Source organism: Cryptomeria japonica, chromosome 11 (genome assembly GCF_030272615.1).
Source record: "Cryptomeria japonica chromosome 11, Sugi_1.0, whole genome shotgun sequence".
NCBI lineage: Eukaryota > Viridiplantae > Streptophyta > Pinopsida > Cupressales > Cupressaceae > Cryptomeria > Cryptomeria japonica.
The window spans coordinates 678,645,135-678,662,006 of NC_081415.1; the positions used below are offsets into that span (position 1 = coordinate 678,645,135).

General features: G+C 35.8%; 1 protein-coding gene across 2 annotated transcripts in view; it reads right to left on the reverse strand.

The window, feature by feature from the left end:
* LOC131038135 (dolichyl-diphosphooligosaccharide--protein glycosyltransferase subunit 4A) overlaps positions 1–10,496 on the reverse strand; it is a 77,102-nt gene extending 66,606 nt beyond the window's left edge. Inside the window, exon 1 of one of the 2 annotated variants that reach the window (XR_009359372.1) lies at positions 10,335–10,496. The gene's annotated coding sequence lies outside the window, so the exon portion shown is untranslated. The remainder of the gene's footprint in view (positions 1–10,334) is intronic. The other variant, XM_057970465.2, reaches the window with a different exon arrangement.
* Between the last annotated feature and the right edge of the window lie 6,376 nt (positions 10,497–16,872).

The following is a 16,872-nucleotide window of genomic DNA, read 5'->3' on the forward strand; positions in this document are numbered from 1 at the left end:
ATTGAATAGCAATATCACAAATGGTTCATTGTACATTAGGGACCCTCTCTTAAGTATGCCACTCCATAGTGGATGCCTAAACCCTGCCACATGGGGCCAAGAGGGGTGTAGCATCGGCTCTTGGGCTTAACAGTTGTGGTTGTGATGAGGGGGAATGGCGATAGGACATGTCACTGGATACGCCACTCCATGATGGATGCTTAACACCTGCCACATGGAGCCAAGAGGGATGTAGCATCTGCTCTTGGGCCTAGGGTGGAGGGTCACTTGGACACCCTATCGAGCTAGCCTACCCTAGTGCACTAAGAAATTGGATAATAATTAATAAAGAATGGCGACTAACCTACAATCTGATTTATCTAACAAATATAATACTAATAGTAATTAATACGTTAAAAATTATAACATTCAATAGTATATGTCTCAGTTTATAGGTATTACTTCATATATGTACTCTAATTTTGTGTTGCAGGAAAACAACATACAAAGGTACTCCCATAAAACTTAATTACCTATTTTAGATTTGGGCAAAATAAAGTTAATTTATAGTATAACTAATTAGGGGACATTACAAAGAGATTAAAACCCATGACTCCGTTGAGATGCACATCTAACTATTCAGTCACTGCAGGCTACCAAAATAGAAAAGAAAATTTAAGGAAACCACCACCCAGTTGGAGTAGTAACTGCTACTGATCAAAGCTCATTTAGAGATGTCAGACGAGCAAAATAAAAGAAAGAATCACATCTATGCAGTCCCAGACAGAAAACATTTCAACCACAGCCAACCTTAAAATGAGACCAACTTCAACCAACAAAGGAGTTGCAACAAAATTAAACAAAGAAGGCCATCAACAAAATCTGCAACCACAAACAGAAAACAAGAAGACAAACAAAATTTCGAAAGAAAAAAAACTAATGAGCAGGACTGCCTTCAACCCAAATGCTCCTGCATTAGTCTATAACCATTTCTCATTCACATTTTGCAACTTTTTTGCTATCCTAATTACCATGTTAGGCTTTGGCTCTCACATTTGCAGACTATCATAAAATGCTACATCTATGTCCAATACTAAGATAGGCATGTCTCATCTTTGATGAGATCAGATCCCATTTCCTCATAGCCATACATCTGCTTAATGATTAAACACATTTTGAACACAAGTTTTAAGTACTGACTCCAATTTTCTGTCACATGCATGCCAAATTGGTGTCTTGCTTGTTGATAACCTAAAAAACTACCTTTACTTTTATTCATATTAGCCTAGTAACATAAATTCCCAGTTATTATGTACTCTAAAAAACCTTAAGCATGCAGACATTGCAGAGCAAAGATGGCATCACTTGACTTAAAGACTAGATAAGACCCTTCAGCAAGTCAGCTTTATTGATCTTAAAGTGTTTTAGCTTTGTCAATGTGTCTTACTGTCTATTTTCTGTAGTTACTCATTGTCTCAAGACAAGAATTCACTTTTGTCATGCCCCCAATCTGACGACCCTTGTCAAAAAAAAAAAAATCGTCTTACCCTAGTAAGACTTCAACAATTTCTTATCTCTCACACAGAATCATGGCTACAGCAGCAAATCATGATTATAGATGAGTGCAGGTCGAGGCTAATGTTGAGAATAACTGTGATTACCCCTGCATACAGATCAGGGTTGCTACTATATAAATCACCTTCCTCTTAGCAGCAATGCTTCCCTTAATTGACAATGAATTCTTTCCTTAATAAAACGAAGAGTTAATTAGACTTAACACAATCTGGATTAGAAGAGGCGATTAGACATTGAAGAGGTACAATTGTAACTGAAAGACATGTTGCCGTCCAAGAGTCAGAACCATTAGGGAGGGTCTCTATCACCAAAAGATATAAAAGAACATGCCAAGCAAACCAAGGAGGATTATCGGAGGGATTGAGACTGATAATATATGAGATATTCATACTCAGCAAGATCAACTGATTAAAACAGTTTGGTATAAAGCTCTATGTGTAACATAATAAGTGATGTGCCAGTATATTTATAATTCTGCGTATTTATCATTATTAATGTACTGCTGTTTATGATTATATCACAGTAACCACTGACTGCATCTGATTTATTAATTTTTGTAATTCATTTATTACATGTAAAGTATATGTATGATGCTAGAATCTATCATATTCTCTGAGTACTTCTAGCCATGGTAGAAGGAATATAGGCCTGCAAGAGGGGTATGGTGATGGGGCACTCCTCTAGGTACGCCACCTCTATGAGGGGACTAGATGGTTTCATGAAGCCAAGGGGGTACACAGGGTATTGCTGTTGGGCCTAGAGGAGATGGCTTCTGGGGCACCCTGTTGTGACCTCTTTACCCTATCATGGTGCATCAATACAAGGAGACCAAATATAAAGAGAAGGAAAAGGTTGGCAAGATAAAGGGATAATGGAAAGTGGACACCTCACTGGGTAGACCACCTCATATGGATAGCATGGGCCACATGAGGCCAAGAGGGATGGTATATCCACTCTTGGGCCTAGGGTAGAGGATCCAAGATACCCCATCTAAGTCACTCTCTTCCATGCTCTCTTATGGTTGAGCCTTCCAAATATGTTTAATGCTTTATGATTGAATTGATAGTTCTGTCAAGAATTCACTAATGTTCAATTATTATCAGCTTATTGGAATTGTTGTTGTAAATGATCTCTGATCTGTTTGCAGGACTTCAACCAGATGAAGCTACACTCTAAACCCACTTACTTATTTGAAAATTCAGAATTCGGGCAAATTTTGTCATGTTCCCACCATGAATACGCTCACTCCCAAAAGCAAGAAGGAAGTAACATAATGAAGGCATCTAAAAATATATTACTATGCTCAGAAAATTGTCTTATTTATAAGACTTCTCAATTTTCTGAGATTTAGATCAAAAGATTAAATTGAGTACTAATCAGCTTAGACAGTCTGCGATAAGAAAAAAAAGATTCTCTCCCATCAATACATAGAACAGATAATACACACCACTCCATATGCAATATGTAAGGCATTGGTTTTGTTACGGAGCGATTTCATCAAGTTAAGAAACGGTGATCCCTATATCTTGAGTATATACAACAATCCCTATATAAGATAGCAATGCAGCGATAAGATTAAGGGCAATACAACGATAAGATTAAGGGGTATGTGAACAGTTTATTCTTATATTAATACATGTATTATTAATTATTAAGGGGGTTGCGATCACACCCAAACAACAAGAAGTTGTTAAGGGGCAAAGGACCGTATGAGGAGACACCACTCTTGAGAGTGGCCGTGACCATAGGAAGGGACATAACTCTCCATTACCAATTGAAGACTATATAAGGCAGAAACTCATTTAGTTAAAGGCATCGAAGGAAGAGAGTATTAATTTACTGGTAGATCATCTATATTACTAAAATCATTGTTGAGACAGAAGATTGGCATGCTGTATCTCTCCTATAAACTAAATGCTTATTACACTATTATATTTGAGTTCTATTAATAATAAGGGGCAAATTTATGGCATATGATATAAATTGTTTCATTAATTCATATATATACATATAGCAGAGATAATGCCAATAAGATTTATATTTGTTAATAATAGGGAAATCAGATTTATATATTAATTATGCTTAATTTCATTTGTTTGCATATATATTCATGATAGATGAGAGAATAGCATACCCGTAGCCTAATCCTTAATCATTGTCTATTGCCCCTCATGAGGATAGGTTGGTTTTGTTAAGGAAAGGCATTTGTAATACCTCCCAAAATAGGTGAGCCCCAAGAGGTGGTATGGACGGGTGTTCCTGAAACCCTTGGGCCTATTTGTGAAGAATGGTTTTCCTAGCACCCTAACAAGCAATTCCCCATCCTCTGTTAGGGTTGATGATTAGGAAAGAAGTAATGATTGGGGCTTCGGTATAGTAACTATCAATTGTATTATGAATGATAATTGTTCCTTAGTTTAGTGTTGTGATTTAAGGCATAATGATGTATGTTAATCATACAGACAGCCTCCTAGTAGAGGATATTACAAATTTAGGGCATTCCCAATTAGGGGCATTACAACTTTTGGTTCAAAGGAAATGTAAGCGGTAAAATTATACAGTAGATTAAAACTGATACCATGCTTCAAATTGTAACGAAACTTGCTGTCAAAGCTAGATCTGAAGAAGGTTGAGTTATTGGTCTGAGTTGGTAGTTAGTTATTAGATTGAACAATCATTGAAAAGTTGTAACTTGTAACTATAAATGCAATAATAGCATATACAATAAACATGTTGGTATTAAAAACAAAGCTAGCCTTCATCAATTCTAGTTATTCGTAATATAGTTAAGATTTAATAATTAATACATATCCTAACATTATGTTGTCTCTCATCCTTAAACATGATTCATACCTTTGTAGTTTGTATATACTAATTGACTTATTTTCCCAAATTAAATAGAAATTAACTAGGTCAAACCTGTGACAGTTCAGTCTTGCATTCTTCCACATAATTTTCTACTTTGATTGTCACTGTTCTTGTATATGACATATAAGGCTCCAATGAAATATTAGAGCAACAAACACGTGAGGAATTGCACCTTGTAAAAAACATACTAATAGTTGGTCTCTCACAGGAGCGAGAGCACCCTATGATGCCAAATAAAAATCATTGACAAATAGCATAAAATTCACAAGAATGAAATGATCCACCACCCAACCTGTAATTTCCCCATTTTGGAATAGAATTTAATAATAAATAATAATAATATTAAAATAGAAAAGAGTATAAATTTTTTTTAATTAAAATATAAAATTATATAGTTAAATATAATTAAAATTTAATTAAGTTAATGAATGGTCAAAAGACATGGAAGGAATAGTTGTGATTCCCTCAAACATGGGATATAAAAGGGAGAAGAGAACCTCATTTTGAGTGGGGGATAATTTGGGAATCAAAAGTGAAAATCTGATTTAAATAAGAAGCGAAGATCTTATTGTGAAAGGTTGTGTCCCTTTCAAAGGGCAGAAGTAATGAAGAGTTGCACTCTTTCAAAGGGTGCTAATGGTGAAAGGGTGTGTCTCTTGCAAAAGGGCATCCACAATGAAGAGGTGTGACCTCTCCCTCACATTGAAAGATATAGAGGAAAGAAATTAAAAGCATCTAGTGACATGATCATCGATCAGATCAGATCAGAACTATTATTAAGTTACAAGAATTGGCAGCCTCCTAGTAGGGGACATTACAATGGTATCAGAGCAATGATCCTGCCATCCTGCAAGGTAAAGAATCTAAAGATAAATCAATGAATCATCCTAGTTAAGGAAAAAGAATTTAACAATATGTGTATTCACATGTATGCTCCATGTTTGCAAATATCCATGTGTATGCTTCGTGTTTTCAAGTGTATGCTCCATGTTTGATTCATATCTAATCATAATGTGTTTGTTTGCTCCACGAGTGTCTATGATTACTGGTCATAGATGTGTGTCATGCTTCTAATCATAAGTTCTAACATTAAGTGATATCTATGATATTGTGCAAACCATTTAAGAAGTGATGCGAGACAAGGATGAGAGAAAACTTGTCTTAAAATTACATAATTATGAAATGTATATGTAATTCATATTATCATTTGTATGAAGAATACTCTATGATGCATATGTTGAGCGAACTGCCATGGTAATAATATAAGGAAGTACAAATAGGGAGAACGGTGATGAGGTCCTCCACTAGGTAGCCCACCTCATTGTAGTTGACCGATGGTCCAATGAGGCCAAGGGGGTGCAAGACGGAGTCCACCGCTCTTGGACTTAGAGGGGAAGGACATTCAGGACACCCTATTGCATCTTTCCAAACTCTATCATAAATGACTATTAACAAGGGGATAAGGATGGAAGTGATGAAGGGGAACAGTGATAGGATACCTCTCTAGATAGCACACCTCATGGTAGTTTGACCATGTTAATTTTGTGCCCTAGATCAATAATCAGGTTTGTCTTTTAATTATGCCCTTGGTTTGTTAATCAGATTTGTAATATTTAATTACACCATAATTCAGTAAACTCAGAAATGAAACAAGTAAACAAGAGACAAACGCAAATACCCTGGGAAAACCTCCAAGGAGGAAAAACCAGCATTAAAGACCCACAGGTCAGATTATATATTCTCTCTTAATTGCACAAATACAATACTTAGCTTGACTCTTCAGATCTGATCCCTTTTATCATATCAGATTTTCCATTCTAACTACACCAAGTCTTCATCAAGGAATGCCTTCTATCTTCTTGAACAGGTTCGCCCAATCTTCTCCTATATTTCCACCCAATCCTCTCCTATATTTCGCACCTTCAATTGCAGAGCTATTCCGCTGATTGCATGAGAGATGAAGTTGGTAGATTGAGTTTGCATTTTAACTTTATTTATATGAGCTTTTAACCCATATACTCCAAGTTGGCCTTAATCATTTTTGGCGCCAATTTGATTTGTTGCGTGGTACTTATTTTGGTGTGGCGTGGAGATATGGGGCCGGACCTGTCTTGGGGGGCACGTTTACCTTTTAGGATATGACCCAGTCCTATGTGGGGGGCATGTTGCCTTATGGGATAGGACCCAATCCTATGTGGGTTCGGATGTTGCCTTAAGGCAATTCAAACCCTCTTACCTACTTATAAACAACAAACCAATGGTCCCATGAGGCCAAGAGGGCTCCGGCTTTCACTCCGCTCTTGGCCCTAGGGTAGAGGGTCTCTTGGACACTTCATCATTCCTCTTACTCCCACTTTCTTATGATTGAGCTCCTATAGGGAGTTGGACCAGACCCTGGTTAAGTTAATTTATGCTTATTTATCTTTCTTTAGAGATTTATATTATTAGTTCCAATGGTTTCCTAGCTTATTGCAGGATCTCAATCAGGGATGCATCTTGTTCCATTTGTAGTTTTACATAAAATGGTGATTTAGGGCAAGAACTAGGGTTTTTACAAAAAAAGTAGCAGCATGTTTATTCTATGAATGTTTTGAAAGCCATTTCATATTGGGAATCATTTTGAACATTCCATGATCAATGCTTGAGGACAAGCAATCTTGAGTGGGGCAGACTGTAATGTCCCCACTTTGTAATAGAATTTAATAATAAATAATAATAATATTAAAATAGAAAAGAATAAAAAATAAAATTTAAATTATAAATATAAATATTAAATTATATAATTAAATATAATTAAAATTTAATTAAGTTGATGAATGGTCAAAAGACATGGAAGGAAAAGTTGTGACTCCCTCAAACATGGGAGATAAAAGGGAGAAGAGAACCTCATTTTGAGTGGGGGATAATTTGGGAGTCAAAAGTGCAAATCTGATTTAAATAAGAAGCGAAGATATGATTGTGAAAGGTTGCGTCCCTTTCGAAGGGCAGAAGTAATGAAGAGTTGCACTCTTTCAAAGGGTGCTAATGGTGAAAGGGTGAGTCTCTTGCCAAAGGGCATCCACAATGAAGAGGTGTGACCTCTCCCTCGCATTGAAAGATATAAAGGAAAGGAGTCAAAAGCATCTAGTGACATGAACATCAATCAGATTAGATCAGAACTATTATTAAGTTACAGGAATTGGCAGCCTCCTAGTAGGGAACATTACACAAACTAAAGGTAAGTATATTTGGAGAAACATGATTACAATTTGCAGAAACTTGTAGTATTCTGGACTCTAAAGAAAGCTATTAAAAAATTATTCTGAAACGCTTACACTAGAGTTTGAAATAATACCATAATTTCTATGACTGGTACTTAGGACTTGGACTCCATTCAATTCAGACAGTATTCTTACAAATATTCATATCACCTTCAGTTGTGCCATGATAAATTATTTTGTGCTCTTCAGATATCTACGGAAAGGGTTTACTTGAGGCCCAGGAAACTGGAATGCCTACTAAAAATATCTTGAGATCACTTAATCATTCATGAGATATTGTGAAACCAACTCTCCACAGAATAAATGATACATATTATTAATTGTCACTTAGCAAAAGATTCTTTAAATGATGTTTTTATCAGGATTCAACTGTGTATAATTTGTTACACCATGAAAACACCAGCTAAATGTATAAGATTATTTTGTAGAAGTTTAAGGATGTGTAAGGCTGATATTATTTATGCAATGCCTTAGAATGTCAGAAGTTGGAAGATGTTCTTGATCAAGTTTTATTGATTAATTTTGGAATGTCAGAAGTTGGAAGATGTCCATGATCAATCTAAGCAATATATAATCCCTGATTAGCTTCTGTATCTTAAAAGTTTTGGTATTGAGTTTAGTTCCACAGTTCCTCTAAGAAAAATATTTGCTATATGATACAGAAGGCTGCAATGAAACTCTTCTCCTGTTTTATAAAGTAAATTATCTAGGAAGAAAGAAACAAAATTATCATCAACGTCATCACAGAAACCATTTGTATATTGAGATGAGAAGAATGTCAAGAACCTCCAACTTCTGTCCAACATAAGCTTATCACAATTTGAATAAACGTTTAAGTTAGGCTTGTCTGTAAGTATAAAGCACCATCACAATGTCAAATCATTATGAAACATCAATTACACGTAGAAGTTAAAGAAGCAGAGAATTTGACTTTGGAAAACAGATGATGACAATATCATATGCCGATACGACTGTTAAAGTAATCAAAAAGGCAATAAGGCCTAAAAAGTCCTCATCAAGTATACAATTGAAACGGGTGGGCAAGGATCATACCATGGAAAGTCAATTACACGTAGAAGTTAAAGAAACAGAGAATTTGACTTTGGAAAACAGATGCTGACAATATTATATGCCAATACGACTGTTAAAGTAATCAAAAAGGCAATAAGGCCTAAAAAGTCCTCATCAAGTATACAATTGAAACAGGTGGGCAAGGATCATACCATGGAAAGTCTGATACTTTCCATGCTTAATAAATGTTGGGGGCTTCATTTCAGAAGCACCAAGCAGCATGAGAAACATACATAAAGTCCTATCCTAGACATGCATGTAAAGCAAAAAGTATGTTTTCATACCCAATTCAGTCCAGTGCCCTCTTTCAGCAAGAGTGGGATTTAAGGATACTCATTGAATTTAACAGTGTCATGTAAAATTCTAATGAAGACTAAATTGTGACCAACCTATCACCCAACCAGTGCTAATCGTCCACAGGAGTGCCATGTGCACTGTGCAAAATCTTATTCTGTATTAGCAAAGCACGAATATCACCAGGAATATCTTACATGGCCTGATAAATTCATTAGATTTTCACTTAATAAAAAATTAAAAATCTCACAATCATGTCCACTTCTTTAACCGTCCTACAACAGGACAGCTAAAGACATAATTTTGTATAGAACATAAACAACTCTCAAGCAATGAAAAATGGAAACATTGTGGCTATCAAAATGAGATTATGAGTAATTTACGAAGACGGGTGCTTGCTACCAATAAAAACTAAGGTTAGGATCTTTACTGAAATGAAACTGTATTTTTCCATCCCTATCCCTGTTGGCAATTTAGTTGCCTCATCCTACCTACTTTTTCAAGGTCAATGGCATTTTCTTCAGCATGGTGATGACATTTGTGCTACATTGCAAATTTTCTGTTATTTGAAAATAAGAAATACGAATCCATAGATATCCATGTGCTCTGCCTAACGAATGCTAATTCTACCACTTTGTCCAATTTCAATTTAATTTAGAACCAATGTCCAATGGTAAAAAATGGAAGTGTAAAAAGATGCATGACCGATTTACATACCAGAAGTGTTCGGTTCCTCTCCAAGTAAAATGATACACAACAGTATTAAAACAAAATCATGAACCAGCCGAAACCGGAATGAAGCAAAATCATGAAGGAACAAAGCAATGAGCTGCAATGTCTAATAATGCAAAGCTATTTCAAGTAACTACTGTCCTAAAATGTAGTCGATAAGTGTCCTAGAGCTAACAATATGGAACGACCTCGTGCTGAAAGGTTTTTCCTCTAAACTAATACACCCCGGAGGTAAACAAAGACAGAAATCTCTAAAATGCATTTCGAAAGAAGATCTCTGCGTAACTATGAATTTAAACAGGCATCTGGTGATTAACTGGACCTCTGTGGGAACTTTGACATCCAAGAAGGATGAAAATGTTCATTATTTTTTATTTGAAACGAAAAAAAAAGAGATCCGAGATAATTGCCCCCGTTAGGGTTAGCTATCTCCATGATTTACAAAGGAGACAATTGTCTCCGATCCATACATCAGCCAAATGAATTGTCGTAAAAAACGATAGACCAAATATAACTCTGTTGAGGAAAAAAAGAGTGCAATGGTAAGTTCGGTACCTTTGAAATGATAAAAGAGAAACTAAACGCAGCTGCAAGTCGGGGAAAATGATTTTGTAGAAACTCCGAAAAAACAGTCCTTCCTTGTACCAGAAAAATGGAGATCAATCTTCAAAGGCATTAAATAGTGTATTTAGGGTGGGACTTGTTTTAAATTTTTAATAAAAATTAGCATATATATCTTAAATACACATATTTAAAAAATGTGGAGAGATAGATTATTAATATATTTATTTAAATCTTTATTCATTGCAAGGCAAAATGCTAATTAGTTTGGAAATTTCACACTATATAAAATAAAAAATAAATTATAAATTATAACTATATAATTGTATTTTTATGAGCGCAATTTATTTATCAAAAAAATATATTTATTTAAAGGATCTTAAGAAAATATAATATCTCTTCATTTTTATAAAGAGATGTATTTAAGATTATATGTATTTTAACAAATTATTTTCTAGAATATTAATTATTTAAATAAATGTCAAAAAAAATTAAAATAAGTTATTTCATTAAATATATATGTTATTTTATTTATTAAAATAGACTCACCCTACCACCCCCTATTATAGTTAGTTATAAAAGGGGAGAGGGGTGAAAAGAGGGAGGACCTAGGTAGGGGGGAGAGTGGACCTAGGCATGTCAACATTCTAGCCCTACCTATTGAAACTATTGGTATAAGGGAGTAAGAGGGGGTGGAGCCTAAGGAGAAGGACGTGAAGGTTGGTCGAGGTGTGGAGGCTTGGATAGAGGGGTAGCTACCTTTACATCAGAAGGGCCTAATACTTGGAGATAGACAACAAATCTTGCATTACTTCCTCCTCCCATCCATGCTAGGGACATTTATCTATATAGTGGACCAACTACCCCTCTCTTAATACTTGGAGGGAGACCAATAAGGAGGGAAGGGGAAAGGTTAGGGACCTATAGATAGTAGTGAGGAAATATGAACCTCTCACATAGCCCTATGGATGGTAGGTCATTTTCTGTTAGATGATATTTTTGTCTCTATGAGATCTAGTTTATTTGGAGAAGGATGGATTCTCCCCAAATGAGCCCTAGGGCAATAGGGGTGTAGACACCCAAAATTAATTAAATTTGATTTAGTTAATTATCCTTTATAACATGGTTAATTTTATTAATCATGTTAGCCCCTTTATCCTTCCAAAACAATTAATAAAATTATATTTAATTAATTATGCCCCCGTTTAATATAAGTATTTTACCAATCAATTATATCCCTCTGTCCTCCCAAAGATTTGATTTATTTTAATAAATCAAATCCTACTTTAGCCCATTAGCCAAATATTCCTCTAATCCAAAGTAGTTAATTAATTAACTAATACCCTTGATTCCTACAAACCCTCCCACTAAACTCATTGATTAATACTTAATTAATTAATGATTTAGGTTAACTAACCCTTAATTACCATTTCTCCCAAATTTAAATTTCTCACACCTACCCAAGTCCACATGTGACACCCCTCTTAAATGAACTTACATGCACAAGTCATTTTCAAGTCTCCACCTCACTTTTTGGCCAAGGGTGCTTACACGTGTGATAATGCTCTTCCTAATAGAGCCACCCTACACTTTCCTCTTCCCATCAATTTGTCATTTCCCTCTTCCTACACCTCTTCTATTTTGTCATTTTTGTCTCCACTTGTCATTCTCTTGTTCTTCCCAAGATGTGTAAACAGGCCTTGCCCTCTTCCCCATGTCAAGTATTCTTCCCAATATCCCCACCCTTGTTGCACTTGTCACAGAACTAAACCTTCAATCCAACTCACCTCTTCCCCTTCAATCCTAGCCCTCCATCAACTCTTGATCTCAACCGCCCATTTTCCTTTCCAAAAATCTATAAATTGGAGCCTCCTCCCTCGTATCCATATCACAATTTCATGCTACCCTTATGCTGCTAAATTTGCGTATTGTTGTGCAACAAAAGAGAGAAATCCACATACCATCAACATCAAGAACGAATCAAGTAGAGTGTGGGTACTTCTACTTCAAGTTCAATCCAAGGAGCAAATGAAGGTATAATGCTTTCTACTTAGTTTTGAATTGTATTTCATGTCTAAATGTTTACTTAGCATTACACATTTGATTGTCTTCATTTCGACACGCTCGGTGGTACCCAAATCCCTAAATGTTAACTTACAAATTTGAATTTTGTGAAGTCATAAGTCATAGATTGCGGTTCAACATGTAAGCTCTTGGTTCGGCATATGTGCTTTTGTTTTGGTGTATTTGCTCACTCTAATCATTTTTTAATCTATCTTAGAGTTATTTTGTAGGTTTTAAAATTAACTGTCTTTTTCAGGACTGTCATTTGACATCTTTACCTTTGACCAACGTATGCATTGTTCAGTGTTTGTGTTTGTAGAATACCATCTCCGCAAGTATATTTTTTGCATGTCAACTTTTTAACAGTTTAGTATTTCCATTGTTGTTTCTATTCAAAATTTTAAAAAAAAAAATTAAAAATCAAAAATCCTAGATTTTTTGTTTTTTTAAAAGTAGTTGTAATTTTGCTATCGGGATTCAGCTGTGTAGTTTTTTTAGTCAAACTCATTAACCCATGATTCATGAGTGGTGGTTCACAAGAACCTATCTCTTGTGAGAATGAATAGAACACTTGTCACTCATTGCATCTAGGTGATGCTCACAGAGGTGAAGCATTGGGCCTTCCCGAGAGGTCACCTATCCCAATACTACTCCAACTCAAGTGTACCTAACCATGGTGTTTCCTCCAAGGTTAAGCCCGCTTTGTTGAGGAAGTATGCCTCAAACTTACTAGTTGGAACCTCTCATGGAAGATTAGTATCTTCAGGGATTTCGATGTGACTCCTTTTGTGTCTTGGCGAAGCCGAGCATAGAAGGATTTCAGTGTGACTTTAGTCTTCGCCAAGACTAGTTGAGCAACTAGCTGAAGTCACTTCTTTCTCCAATGAGCTTATGTTTCGATGTGACGGTGGAATGGTCTTGACGACGAGCTGTGGATATGGGTGTAACACCCAGGTTCAGTAAGACCCTATTGTTGGCAAGAAACATTGTCCAGGTCATCCGGTGTTGGCAACCCAAGTCAGATATTCCATCCACAATGTATGATTTGATCCTACCGGAAGTCAGAATGAAGATTTGATTAAGTCCAGTGAGTTAAAACAGTGCATCTGACATAATGTAGTATTTTGGTGGGCATTTCATTTTAGTTGAATATTTTGTGTTGCGGAGCTAGAGGAAGATAGTTAGATGTCTGGAGTACTCTATTCCAAAATCTTAGCCTCCAATGATGATTGTTGTATGAGTTAGAAGATCCGGTGTACAGGTTTTTGGGTTGAATAGAGTGGTATGGCCAACTTAGATAGTTGATCATTGTGCGGAATTGATGGAGTAATTTTGGTGATTGTTTATGTGATCGAGGATGTTTAGCCGACATATGGGAAGCACGTGGACAATTCTTTTTGGTCCGCATATGCATTGGAGTTTGGATTGAGCCAACTATGTATGCACGTTTCATTATTTATATAGTGTTCTTGAAACCAACATGTAGAAGACCTAATCTCATGTTGTGGATATATAAGACTGATGGATATGATCATTTTGGAGATCGGTAGAGGTGTGGAAAGTGGTTTTGATCGAGTGTGCGTAGTTTCACGTGCGCAAGTGAAGGATTTACGCTCTAGAATAATGCAAAACAATATAACAGAACAATATGAGTTGAAGTGTGTGCAGTATGTATAATGAGCTTAACCGAAACTATAATTTGGCATTGGTAGATGCTATTTATTAGTTCATTTCACACTTGTTATCTTTGTAATTATTTGCAAGGTAGTGAGCCTTCCCAAGGGTTGTAGCCCTCCTTGCTTTGTGAATTGAGCAGTGAGCTCTGGGCAGTGTGCCTGAATGCATGTGCATTCCCTTGTAATATTTTTAACACAGTATAATTATCTTGTGGGTTCATCCCCACCGTGGTTTTTCCCTTAACCAGGTTTCCACGTATAAAAATCTTAGTGTTATGGTGTTGTGGATACTTATTTCATGTGTTTGCATCTCTCTTTTGTTAATTTGCATTAAGTTCCTGAAAGATCAATTTGATAAGATTAAAAATTGCAGAACATTGATTCACCTCCCCTCTCAGTGTTCCTTGATTCCAACACCTACAAGCAATTCGTAGAAGCCTTGTTTCTTACCGATGAAAGTTGTATCGACGAGACGTTGTTGATGTCTCAGCGACACGAAGGAAATTTGAGGTAACATCAGTGTTCGCTGAGACTTGTTGAGCTCATAGTCGAAGTGCTTTGTCTGGGGATAAGTTGGTTTCGATGAGATATTGCCAAGTATTGGTGAAGTAAGGAGTTCGGTGTGACATTAAGAGGTCGGTAAGACTCGTCTAACTGGAAGCCAAAGTCACACCTCATACTAATAAGACCATGTTGTTGAGACGATTATTAAGTCTTGATGATGAGTAATTGCTTTCGGTGAGACTTCAATATTCGATAAGACATTTCGAGGAAGAAGTTGAAGCCATAGTCCATGCCAAAAAAGCCAATATCCAATATCGATAAGATATGAGAGTTGTTTGGGTGACACAGTTGATTTCGATGAGATAATGGAGATCAATAAGGGATTTCTAAGGCATTGTTGAAGCAGCAACTCTTGTCGATATCTCGTGAAACTTAGTGGGGACCACGGTGAACTGTTTTGACTCACTGAGTTGTCTATTGGTGATTCATGAGGATTGGGAATTCGTTGTGAGTTCTCTGTGTCTCTTCGTCAGCAGTTGGAAGCCTTAGAAACTGTAACAAATTGTTTTTGATAGAGATATAAACATCTGGAAAATGGTTGCGATTATTATTGATGATTGATTTGTGATTCTATTGGATGATGAACTTTAGTCCAATTGTGAATATTGTTAGGGTTTCAAGCATATCCGAAGCAAATATGAACTAACAATTATATGCAAATTTAAATACAAAAGATAAAGAAATAAAACAGGACACAGATAACACAGAGATTTAATGTGGTTCACCCAGAATGGGTTATGTCCACCATACACAGTCGTCCAATCTTTCTTATTATCCAGCAAAAATAGTACATCAACCTTACAATGCCTTAAGCATCTCAGCCACTTATAACATGCATTTTTAGGGCAAAAACAAAGTCGGCCTTTTTAGGGTTTTATTACAATGTCGGTTTTCATCAACAACAAAAAAAAATACCCAAAAAAAATTATGTTTAGTGTACAGTACTTTGCTGATCAGTCGCCACATTTCAACAATCTCCCACTTGGAGACTGATACTACACGACACCACTGTACATGCAACATCCATTAGATAAAACACTAGGACACGACTGGTATAAGTTTCATTGATGCTCTGCAAAAAGGGAAGGTTAGTCAATGATAACAAAACACAAACAAGAAGAAAAACCAAATTGTTAGTGTCAGAAATCATAAACAAAATACTTTCCTACACAAGCATATCAAAGGAGATACCAAAAGCATGAGAGAATATTTAACTAGGAAAATAAATATGATGAGACATCTCCAAATGCCTCCTAACATGCTCTTAGCTCCTTCTCCCTTGTTCCTCTCCTCTCCAAGTTCCAAAATAGTGTAGCTCTCAGCAGCTTTTTGCACTATAGATGCTTATGGAGGTTTGAGATTGAAGTATTTGCTCTAAATATGAATAAAAAGCTAATACTAGATGCTATTGATATTAAAATGATTTATTTTAAACCAAAATGACAAGATATTAGTGATTTATGCTAAATACTCTCTAGAATTTCACTATAGCTTAAATGCATACAAGTTTTCAGGATAATGGCTAAGAATGCTAAATGCTTGAGGATTTGAAAATGAGGAATGTGAGCTCTATTTATAGGAAAAATTGAGCAATGGATGGTTGAGATTGAGTAAACTCAACAAGGGTCAGGATTGAATGATATTCAATCCATGTGATGACTTTCAACCCAATCCCAGGATGACAAGTGTCAATGTAAGATAGGTTGAGAGGAGAGGGAATAAACATTAAATGCTTGACATGACCTGAAGGTTAACTTGGGAGTTAAAGTCAAGGTTAGGTTGAATAAATAAATTCTTTATTCAAAGAATAAAGCCTTTATCCAATGGATAAACTCTTGTTCAAAGGTTAAAGGGATAACCATGGTCAAAGCAACAAATGCTTGAGGAGACCCATGAGTGCAAGTTGAATTAACCATAAATGGTTATGTAAGAGCCATTAATGGTCATGTAAGAGCCATTAGTGGTTTTGGAAGATTTTGGAGGTTAAATTGTTGAACACATAAAACATTAAATGCTCTTCAAAGACTTTGAAGTCTTTGAGAAGTGACTCCAAGTTGCTTAGGAATGTGACAATAATTAGGGAATGGATTAGGTTAATTAGGAAGGGTTCAAAAGAATCTAGAAGGGATTTAGGAGTGCATGTGGATTTGTTGGGTGTGGGAAAATAGGATTTTATTTAAAATAAAAATTAATTTATTTCAATAAACGTGTGCAAGTTGCATTTCTAG